The sequence below is a fragment of the Lissotriton helveticus genome, chromosome 11 (genome assembly GCF_964261635.1).
Source record: "Lissotriton helveticus chromosome 11, aLisHel1.1, whole genome shotgun sequence".
In the NCBI taxonomy this organism is placed as follows: Eukaryota; Metazoa; Chordata; class Amphibia; order Caudata; family Salamandridae; genus Lissotriton; species Lissotriton helveticus.
The window spans coordinates 141,177,322-141,189,564 of record NC_136072.1 but is presented as its reverse complement, the minus strand read 5'-3'; the positions used below and the strand labels follow the sequence as shown (position 1 = coordinate 141,189,564).

Sequence of the window (12,243 nt, the reverse complement as noted above, 5' to 3'; positions counted from 1 at the left end):
CAAATTAAGCACTGATTATGACAATCATACTGGTTGCACATAGTATGTAGTCACTAATGGAGTCTCATTTTCTGTAAGACCATGTTATTTTCTGATCAAGTGACACATTACAATGTATTCTTTGATAGGCATCATTTCATTAGATCTGTTGTATTAGGACCATGTGTACAAGGCACTTTGTTTTCTCAATAGGTCCAATTCACAAAATCGAACCTTTTGCGAATGTAAAACGACTTTATGGTATGTACCAAACTCAAATTGTGATTCAGTAAAACATTATTGAATTAAGATTTGGGTATGTGATTACAGAACAAATTGCTTTTTGGAACAGGCAAGTTTAAGGCGCGGCTTCTAAATAGTGATTCACAAGGAGATATATAAATGTTGTGTGACCAAAATCAAGTCACTAAACCTTAATATGTTACAGACTACTGAAAAGTACAGGCAATTCATTCACAAGGGGTATGGGTTCTCCAAGGGACCCATTCCCCTTTATGAAAGTTAAAAAAAAATAATCTTTGAGAAGTAGGCAGTGGTCCCTGGCACCACTGATAAATCAAACGAAATGCTCGTAAAAGTTAAAAAAAAAATGTATGCATCCTGTATTTCTTTCCGGAAAACATGCTACATTCAAATAATATATATTTCTTCATTTGTCACAAGCATGGTAAACTGCTGACCCCAGCAAACACAAAGAAAAACAACTTTTTTTCTAAATAGGGTTTTTTATGTTCTTCAAATTATCATAAGAGCTTATTTTTATATATAAACATTGTACGAAATTCTTGCCATTTTTCTGGGCAAAGGGGACTTACTCATACTATGGAACTGTAAGAGCATAACCTCAGTAGCCTAGGGTATTGAAGGTATGTGGCCCCAAGTGCCCCCTCTACCTTTAAATTAGCACCATCCCTGTTAATGTAGAAAATCGTAGTGGGTCGCAATTGGCGCTCTACCACATTCATATTAATGAGGTAGGAAGGATTGCGACCGACTAGGAATGGTAATATTGCAAATTGACCTATTCGTACAAAAGGTAAATGAAACTAAATTTGCTATATAGCAGTGCACAAATTTGAACAACTTGTTCAAAATAATTCTTTTAGTACATCCGACCCATAGTAGAATAAGTAGAAAAACATTTAACCTTAGAAAGGCAGTTCAGTACTGCAGTGCAATTTGAGTAACTGGTTAGTGGAAAGAGATGTAGTCTAAAATTAATTTTGAAAGTACCCAAAAAGCTTCTGATTGGAAAATATGCATCTGTACCCCTGCATCATATTTATGAGCTAGAGAAATGGGTGGCTAGAGCTTCGAGGTGCTTTAAGAACTGAGGGGCATATTTATGAGAGGCTCTAATCACGTTGGCATGACAGAAAGTGGTACATGTATGACGCAAGCCTCTAAGTCAGATTTATGAAGCAACGCAAAGCTACATTGCGTGGACTTGAATGGGTTCATAAGTCTGTAGTGAGGCAACACAGCACAAATTGCTGCTCTGCCTTACTCTGCCCAAGGAAGTTATTCCACAGGCATTGTGGCGGGTGCTCCCACGCAAATCCAATTGTTTTTACGCATTCCCAGCTTTACCAAACCTGAGAGTGCACCAAAAGATACGCCTCCCCAGGTGAACATGTTTACGTCTCCTTGTTCATTCTGCAGCACACTGAGAAAGCGAAAACGCCTCTATTGGTTGTTTTTGTGTAGGAAGGTGTACCTTTTCGCACAGAAACAATCCTGCCTACAAAACAGGCACCCTGCAAGGCTCTAGGCTGCCAAAATGGCTCCAGTGCAGGGGAAAAGTCAGGAGAGCGCCATATTGCTTAAGCATGGCGTATTCCTGCCCATTCTCAGTGACGCGGGGCAGCACAGCAAAGTGACTTGCTGCTCTGCCCTGCACCGCTGTTCCCCAAAATATGCCGCTGGGTAATTAGCTAGAGATGGTACTTATTCACATTGACCACAACAGTGACCTATAATTAATGAAAAATAAAGATGGTTTTTACTTCCATCTAAGAGAATAAAGATAATTTAAATGTTAGACAAATTGAAACTCGCTGAGGTCCTTTAATGGAAAAATTCCATGCTAAAAAAACAGATGAAATTGCCAAAATGAAGGAAGTAATCACTGGGTCCTGATGGTGGAAAGTGCTAATATTTGGGGACAGGTTGGATATTCTGTCACAAATATTGTCATGTAGTAGATCAGATATTAGCACAGGAGTTGAAACGCATCTGATCATGGCACTGCAGCCTCTCACTTTGAAAGCCTCATTTCAGGGATGCTATATCCTCACAGGTGCACAGCAACATTAGCAGACACACCCCATCTTTCAGAGCCAGAAGGCTAACCGGTGGAAAATCCTATATCTGATAAATACTAATAGTGTATAGTGATGTAGTTAGAGGGTGCAGGATTCACTGCTGGTAAGGAGTTTCAGTCCTCAAATGAACTACGATGGAGTCACTGGTTTGTGCGGAGGTTTCCAGTTGTTCCCTTGTCACAAGCACTTTTCCTTCTTCACATTTTGTCAGGGATTTGCTGATGAAATGTGAAGGAGCAATATGTCAGGTGTGAAGTTATTTTTTTTTTCTGCTGAACTTGTAATCGGGATTTCCTTTCAACTTGTAATGAGGCCACAGTAGTATGGCTCTAGGACATGTTGGACAGGCAAAGAAGCTTATTTCTTTGCTCTACAGCGCCACCGCTTGCATCAAGGATGAATTGCTCACAACAAGGCTACGTGCAGATGACCCTTTCCAAGCTGGTTGTATCCCCTTGTTGAGAACTGAAAAGACCTTGCATGAGAATTTTTATTAGTCATTGCTGAATATCGAGTCTGTGGAGCATTACTATTAAAATCTCAAAATGACATTGGTTATGTTGGTGACAGCGGATTTGTAGTTGTCATAAAGTTTCACTTTTGAAAAGACCTTTTAGCAATTACTAATAACTTTGGATTCTTTAGACGAATCTAAATGCACATACCCATTTGATGAGAGAAGGTAAAAGCCAAAGAGTGGTTCAGTTTTCACATCTTTGAGGAACTTTTGCTATCTTTTACATAAAAAAATGCTGATTTAAATTACACCTAACTTGCCGTTGATCTAGCTGCATTACTCAGAATTTGACCATTTGGGGACTTTGAAAATACCTACAGTAGACTCTGAGTTCTCTGCATTTAATAATGTTTTATGGAGGCCATCCAAGGGATATAAAGAGATAAAGCATTTTTATTTGCTTATAAATGTAGCACCTTTTTCATGAGTGCATACCAAATTCGGCAGATATAGTTGATGTTTGCCTACTCTTATATGTCAGTATAAGCACGAGAATTATTAATTGGTGTGGATGGTAATCCAAAACAAGAAATAAAGCCCCTAACCTCTTAGGTCCAGTCGAAGGTTTAAATAATTTAAACTCGAGCTAAAGCCCTTGTGACTATCACAGAGCAGATAGGCTTAACATAGAGAAAAAGGCCAACTCTTTTAGAAGTACCAAAACAGATAAAAAGTCAGTCATACAGCACAATAAAAATCCCACTCCAATTTATAAAAATTGCAAAACAACTTAATACGCAAAGTACCCCAAAACTACAAAAGTCCATTGAGAGGAACAGGTGTTATGAATTTTGAAAGATTTAAGTGGAAAAAGCTCCATGGCTCCAAGATGGCCATTTGTTACACAGATCCGAGACCTGCACAGCTAATTTGTTAATTGCTTCTGGCCAGTGAGATGGCTCCTGATCATGATCAGAAGACTAATCTTGCACTGGCGATCTCTATTTGGAAGGATCTGTTGTGTGTATGCCTTGCGGACAGTCCACATGCTGTGTGACTTCAGAGACCCTATGGTCACAGGGGGGGGGCTGGTGAGCCAGGGGCTATGTGCACACCTGTGTGCCGTGTTACCTGCCTCATACTGGATTGAGCCTTCTGCCCCAGGATGCTGCATACTTGAACCAGTGACGGTGCTGTTTCACTTGGCATGCCTGGTAACCCAAACATTGCAAAGTTGAGGCCTATGTCGTATATATGAGCGGGCATTGCCATCATAGCCTGCGTAGTCAATGCTGTGATCACATTAGGCCTATTGGACCTCGGTGACCAGTCACTGTTTTTGAGCTTGTGTTAATGTGACTGCAATACTGGCTGTCTGCAAGAGATTGGACCAATATGTCCCCTCCTGCGCTTGGTGCTGTTTCGCTTCTACGAGTAAAATGATTTCCACTGCTTTAAAGCTCCTACTACTGACTCACTTGATCAATACGGACCATGCCTGTGGCGTGTTTGCAGACTGTGGAGATGTCATTTAATACCTTACCCAAAAGACTGCATTCATGTGCATCTGGGTTTTGTTTCATTCCCTTTGCTGTTATATAGTCAGATAACATGCTTTTAATGAATAGTAGGTAAAAACTACGCTAAATAGAACAAGTTCTGTCTTCGAACCTGGACTCCTGGGGCCGGTTACTAACATGTTGGCCCCACCATCCTGGATATCTTATAGTGTGTAGCAAAGCAAGGGGCAGGGGAGTGTGAGTTGAAGGGCTTCCTGCTCAAGATGAAACTGAACCTCAATGTCATTAATGGTAATCGAGTAGTCTCACACTCACGCTCAAAATGATGTAGAGCATGCTGGAAAAGCAAGACACTCAGCTGGCAAACATGTTCCTTCATTTGTTCCCTGTTGGTTTTACAAGGCTGGTTAAATGTTGGGAATGCACTGATCTGCTACTGGTCAGTGTTGGTAGGAGGGTTATAGTAACTGTCTGTTATGAAGGAATGGAATGTTTGGAATGGTATATCCTGATGTCTTGGATGCATGACCCTTTGGAGTTAAGCCGTAGGTAAATGGAGCAAAGAACAAATCGGCAGCAACACGCTTTGTGCAATGTGTTGTAATAGAATATCAGAGTGCTTGGGACATTGAAGAAATGAAGAAAGATGCTCTTTATGCTAGAAAGAGATCAGATTGCCATTGCTTCAGGAGATGCACTCCCCATCACAGGTTTCTCCAACATTTGCATTCCGGTTGGTGTTAATAGACACTTTGCTTCTCTCAGTACATACTCTAGAAGTGCTGCCATAATGGTGAGTAGCTATCTTAACTTCTGCTTGGCTCATACAGTATCTGACACCAATGATAGGTACATAATTGTGCAAGGATAGCTAATGTATCATCCGGTCACATTAATAAATATGTAAGGTCCCAAAACGGTGGTTCCTGCAATGAACACAGTTTGCTGTCAGTTTGGAGCCCAGAGCCTGCTTTGGGGTGGTTGACCTTTTGAGACATATATCCATGTTATCTGTGCACTATGCAGCACTTTCCCTGAGGTCATTTAAATCCTAACGTGAGGAACTCAACACAGAGGATATAAGGAGCCCACTGCATGCTGATATAAATGGGTACATGCATGAATCAGCAGTACATCACACTTTATCTCACTTGGATTTTGGACTGTGCTCAGTATGGCTGATAGGCCAGGCTAACTCAGTAGAACATCTCCTGTATAAATTGTCGTATTATTCACAAATGCCTGTTAAAGTGAAGGTGCTGCAGCTGTGGCCCTTTTTTGATGAATGCACTGAAAGGTGTGTTTTAAATTGAAATAGCTGCAGTAAGCACAGGATACTTCTCTAATACGATGGGTAGTGTGTCCATGAAAGGCACCACTTTGGGAGGCTCTCAAAGTGGTCATAACAGGAGAAGCAATCTCTAAACAGGTAGGAGTCGTCAAGACTTCGCATCCGCAACACAAACAGAAACAGGCTATTGCACAATTGGAACATCCATTGAACCTAGGGGGAGGCTATGCAAAGGGTGCTTCCAAAATATATGAGACATTGGATGACCAAGAAGTAGAGTATCTAGGCAAACACATGCCAGATGGAAAATATAGAGGAGAGAGCCCTAGGGGCCTTCTGGACTGGTTGCTAAAAAACATCAAGAAAATAACCTTATCCCTGCAATAGCTAATGAGCAGGGAAATGTGGTTACAGACAGCACAGGTGTAGTAGAGGTATTCACTTGGTGTTATGAATAATTATATGCAGCGACAGAGAGCCCAGGCAGACGCTACCTGTGGCAATATATGGATGAGCTCACAAAGGCATGACTGGAATCGGATGATAGGGAGGATTTAGGAAACCATACAAGTTTAAGTGAAGTAAAAGTCGCTATAGACCAGCTTCCTACCTGTAAGGCACCTGGGGCTGGTTGCCTAATGGCTGAGTTTTACAACGCCTTCCATGATATCCTGGTTCCTCACATGCCATGTTGGTGGTATACACTGAAGCACTAGACAAAGGAATACTACTTGAATCATGTACAGAGGTGATAATAACAGCTTTGATGAAGCTAGGGAAAGATACAATCAAGGCTCAGTCATGCACCACTGCTGTCTTTACCTAACAAAGATGTCCTGGTGTGCATAGTAGCTAATAGATTGATACCCTGGATGCACAGGTTGGTACTGCCTGAGCAGACGGGCTAGTACGGGGTACTTTATGCTTGAGACGTTAGGGTCAGTCAGGCTCACAATTTATGGACATTGTCCAGCTATTGTAGACAGCACCTTGGCTATAATAGGTATAAGTGGTCACCTCTACTGTTCTAGAGAGATAAGAAGTGGTACGCCTCAGGATACCCATGTCACCCTTGATGTTTGCTTTGGCCATGAAGCCACTGGCATGCAGGATTAGAGAACAACATTGATAACATTTTCCAGTGGTTGGCTGTTCATCTCCTAATTCGTCGATGATGAGTTACTATGAATTAATCTGACCTCTTATAACCTATTACCAGTAATATGAGAAATAGTATATTTGGTGAATGAACAGGGATTAATATAAAGTGCAACAGTTTGTGGTGTTCCATCTAACCCCAAAAAACAAGCCTATGTCTGTTGGAATATCCTTTGCGTTGGTGTTCAGACTCAGTCAAACATATGGGAGTATTGATAAACAGATCCCATCCAGGATACTTATGGTTAATAAGTTGAAAATGCAGGTAGAAAACTATCACTTTCAGTTGCTGGGTGAAGTGTGTTTCTAAAAATGACTGTCCTGTTCTGTATTTTTATATCTCTTCTCAAAAACCCCAGACTCAAGTGGTCCACACTAGTTCTACCATATGACAGAGGATGTTTTTCAGTTTCTGACCCAGAGCTTATCCCCTAGTGGCCCACACATACTATGCATTATACTGGCATCTGCAATCCTTTCTACAGTCACATTTGTGGAGGAAAGGGAGATGGTGTCACAGTATACCCTGGCTACATCACTGTACCAACAGATCACCTGCTCTTGGGAGAGTATATCTGATGCATTGTGTATGGATAAGGCCTGGGATTGGCTCCAAGAAGAATCGTTGTTCCTAGTTTCCTCTTTTTTGGATAGCCTCCTTAAAATATCTTAGCACTCCTCCCCACTATGGAGCAAAGAGTACTTGACTCTCTCAAGAAAACTGGTCTAATGGGGGCTGGTCAGCTATTTCAGAACTTACAATTTACAAAACAAGAACAGTTTGTGGAACTTGGCCCTAGTAGCCTGGTAGAGGTTTTCATATATTATAGGTTGTGTAAAGTGCTAAAAGCTAAATACTCCTCTTTCCCTCAAGGGGTCCAGCAGAACTTCTTCCTCTCAGAAATATTTTCTGGTAAGAGGGGGTTCAAGGTTGGGTGACTAAATTTTATTAGTGGTTACCAGAAAACAGAATGATGGTGTTGATGCAAGCCATGGGAAATGGGCATTGGATGTTGCTGAGCAGTGGTAGAAGGATAAGAGGGTGCAGATTTCTCCAGTTTACTCCAGTTATAGGGATCGGCTGATCCACTATAATGATTCCACAGAGTATATATGAGCAGTGAGTGGTTTTATAAAATGAGCCCTGACAGTGATCCTTCTTGTCAGAGATGTATCACCCCTCATGCAGGATTCTCTGGCATGGCAGTACCCTATATTACCAATGTTTTACAAGCTACAGTTGATGATCTTCAGATGATGCTGGCTTGTGTGATACCATGCTCTCCCTTAGTTATGTTGATGGGTTATATGGCAGATATTTCCAAGCCTGTACGTAAATTTGGTGCCTTGCTATTGCTGCTGGCAAAAATACATGTGGCAGTGTGCCAGTGGAAGGGTCCCTGGCCAAAGGTGTCCTAAAGTGTGAGGGATGCCATTTGGGAGCCGTTTAATATTATTGTAGGGAATACTGAGAGGATTTAAGGGGAGATAGTGGTCAGGTTTAGAGACAGGGATGGGGGCTCACTTTTATATGCCTTGTTTTCCCTAGCTATATTGACTACATAAAGGAAACATATAAATGATGTATAATGTATTCTACATAGCTCCACGTCCACTTTTCAAATGTATATCTAGATTTACTGAAACTATTCGGTCATGATGAATAGAGCCATTTTTTATGCTTTGTTTGAAACTGCCTGTTATATCAAAATGATCTCAGTAAACAAATGGTCGCAGTAGACCAGGTCCAAAGGGCAATTTCAGACAGACCACTTTAGAGCCCAGGTAAGATAAAGAAGTGGATTGGTACAGGTGAAAAACCGGGAGTCAAAAAACTGAAAAGGTTTCTATATCCCACTACAAAAAGGCTCTTTTTGGAAGAAAAGCCCTGTAGCCACACGGGAGGTCAGTCAACTGAGTATTGGAGCCCATTTCTTTGTACTAGGTACTGGGGGAGCAGGCTCAGCCCTTCAGTTCTGAGGAAGGTGTCTTGGGGGGCCACCTTTGAGCCTGGCACTAGATTGTGGGTAGGGATGACCCCTGGCCCCTCCATGACCAACAGGGAAAGAGTTCCTGTGGATAACCCTATCCACTTGTACAGCAATTCATGTTTGCTTTAAAGTAAACAATGCCACACTACACCTCTCAGGCTGCAAAATACCTTTTTCCTGAAGTGTGCAGCTGACCAGCACCTACTGGACCTGATCTGGACCCAGCTGTGGGGCTCTGATGCAGTGGGTCTTGACCTCTATGTGCTGTTCCTGAGGTCCTTGGAACCTGGGTCTGTCTAACTGGACTTCCCCTAACATTTCTGGAAACCTTGGGCTTGAAGAAGTTTATATTTCAAGTCCTCCGGAAGACTAGGACAAACCTGCCAACCGATCAGCCCAAGGCATAACCTCACTGAGCTGAAGAATGAAGTTTCCCCTACTTGGAGTTTCTCTGCAGAAGCAAATCCACTTCAGCTGAACCTTGCTGAGAAGGTGTCCGACATTGCCAGACACAGCCCACAGCCTTACCCTGATGGATTATATGGAGGTTTGAAAATGAAACTAAATTGGAGAGTAAAAACCTTAACAGGAGATGGTGCCAAAAGTATTGGGCCCACAAGAGGACATCCCTGGGTGAAAAATATGAATTTCTCCTTTACTTAGCTTTTTCCACTAATACCAACTGCTTTACCCGGACCTCATCAAACAATGATCCGATGTCTTGGAGACCTCCTCAGATAAAGCCTGCTTTGCACCACTGAATGATTTTGACCTCCAGAAAAAGGACTAAGTCCCAAGGTATAACCTTTAACCAGGTCAAACCTGGATGTACCTGACCCATGCTCCTTGCTCCATAACAGTTAGGCTGAGACAGTTAGACTGAAATTGTGACTAGGTACCAGTCTAATGTGACCTTTGGCAATTTGTGCTTTGTGGCTCTAGTTTTACTGACATTCAAAATAAATCATATCTCAACATCGTTAAAGAGCTCTCCAACCCCAGCGCCGGAAACAACGACATCGCCCCTTCGCAAGACCTCTGCAACTCCCTCGCCTCCTACTTCCACAACAAGATCGCGGACATACACAATAGCTTCAGCACTCAACTGACGCACGCCATGTCCGAACCACCGGCCCCCACCACCACCCTCCGCGACTGGACCCTGATCAGCACCGAAGACACCGTCCGCACGATGAACTCCATCCACTCCGGATCTCCGACCGACCCCTGCCCCCATCACGTCTTCAACAAGGCTGACGCTGTCATCGCACCCCACCTGCGGGACATCATCAACACCTCCTTCGACACCGCTACCTTCCCGGAGAGCTGGAAGCACGCCGAACTCAGCGCTCTTCTCAAGAAGCCATCAGCCGACCCCACCGACCTCAAGAACTAGCGCCCCATCTCGCTGCTCCCGTTCCCTGCAAAAGTCATCGAGAAGACCGTCAACAAGCAGCTGGCCACCTTCCTCGAGACGAACGGATCCCTCGACCTCTCGCAGTCTGGATTCCGGGCCAACCACAGCACCGAGACCGCCCTGATCGCAGCCACCGATGACATCCGAGCACTGCTTGACAACGGAGAAACAGCAGCCCTCATCCTCCTAGACCTCTCCGCGGCCTTCAACACTGTCTGCCACCGTACACTAGTACAGCGTCTCAGCAACGTCGGAATCCAGGAGAAGGCACTGGAGTGGATCACCTCCTTCCTCGCCGGAAGGACACAGAGAGTCCGCCTCCCCCCGTTCAGATCTGAAGCCACCGAAGTCATCTGCGGCGTTCCCCAAGGCTCCTCGCTCAGCCCAACCCTCTTCAACGTCTAAATGAGCCCCCTCGCAGCCATCGCACGCCAGCACAGCCTCAACATCATCTCCTACGCCGATGACACCCAGCTGATCCTCTCCCTCACCAACGACCCCGCCACCGCCAGAGCCAACCTTCACGAAGGGATGAAAGAGGTAGCCGAATGGATGAAGAACAGCCGCCTGAAACTGAACTCGGACAAGACGGAAGTCCTCATCCTGGGATCCTCACCCTCCGCCTGGGACGACTCCTGGTGGCCCCCCGCCCTAGGCAGTGCACCCAAACCAACAGACCACGCACGCAACCTGGGATTCATCCTGGACTCCTCCCTCTCCATGACCAGACAAGTCAACGCCGTCTCCTCGTCGTGCTTCAACATCCTGCGCATGCTACGTAAGATCTTCCGGTGGATCCCCACCGAGACCAGGAAGACGGTCACCCAGGCCCTCGTCACCAGCCGCCTGGACTACGGCAACTCCCTCTACGCCGGAACCATCGCCAAACTCCAGAAGAGACTCCAGCGGATCCAGAACGCCTCAGCACGACTCATCCTGGACATCCCCCGTCTCAGCCACATCTCCGGACACCTGAGAGACCTGCACTGGCTCCCGGTCAACAAGAGAATCACCTTCCGTCTCCTCACTCACGCACACAAAGCCCTACACAACCAAGGCCCAGGGTACCTCAACAGTCGCCTCAACTTCTACGCTCCCAAACGCCAGCTCCGATCGACCAGCCACGCCCTCGCCGCCGTCCCCCGCATCCGAAGAGCCACCACAGGGGGGCGGTCCTTTTCCTACCTCGCCGCCAAGACATGGAACTCCCTCCCGACTCACCTCCGCCTGACCCAGGACCACCTCGCCTTCAGGAAGCAACTCAAGACCTGGCTGTTCGAGCAGTAGCGGACCCCCCTCCCCTAGCGCCTTGAGACCCTCTGGGTGAGTAGTGCGCTATATAAATGCTTTGATTGATTGATTGATTGATAGTTCCCCTTCATGGATTTTTGATGTAATTTTGCTCATTAAAATATTCTATAGTTTTATAAAATAGAGTAAGATTTTTATTGGGTTGCGTTTTTTAGTTTTTACCTTTTATGGTATTACTAGCTGCCGTACACATTTTCTCTAAGTTAAGCCTGTCTGCTCTAGGCCATAGCTCCCATGGGTTGAGCTTATGATTACATTACTGAATCTTTTTACTGAACCTAACAAGATAGTGCCTTTATTACCATTGAGGGACCTCAGACCCGCTCATCTAATAAACCAATTTCTCACAACACGTAAATGTATATTGAGAAAAACGTTAACATTTACCATACAAACACTTCCAAAGCAGAGCTATGGTTACAAATTAAAATTGAAATATTACTGAAATTGGCAAGCTATCATAAGGACCAGAATCCATAGCGCTCACAACAGCTAGATCAACTCGGCAAACTAAATGCAATGTTCTTTAAAAAAAATCATGCAGCAAACTGTGTGATAAATGGAGTGAATCTATAAATAAGTGATAGATGTTGCAGACACAACATTTTATAACTCTAATGGATCTCACCATTATCCCTTGTTTAATCAATAATTTGTCCTTGAAAGGAAGAAAGGTAGATACAAACCTACACACTCTAATCACAATCAGTATCCATTGTTATTTGAACTGTGAAAAAACTGCATTTTTAGACCACCCCATAATGAACACATAAC

At 44.1% G+C, this 12,243-nt stretch overlaps 1 protein-coding gene across 2 annotated transcripts in view; it reads left to right on the top strand.

Annotated features, from left to right (window-relative positions):
* Window positions 1-12,243, top strand: part of SI (sucrase-isomaltase) — a 645,776-nt gene that overhangs the window by 455,343 nt on the left and 178,190 nt on the right. The gene's annotated exons all lie outside the window — the stretch shown is intronic.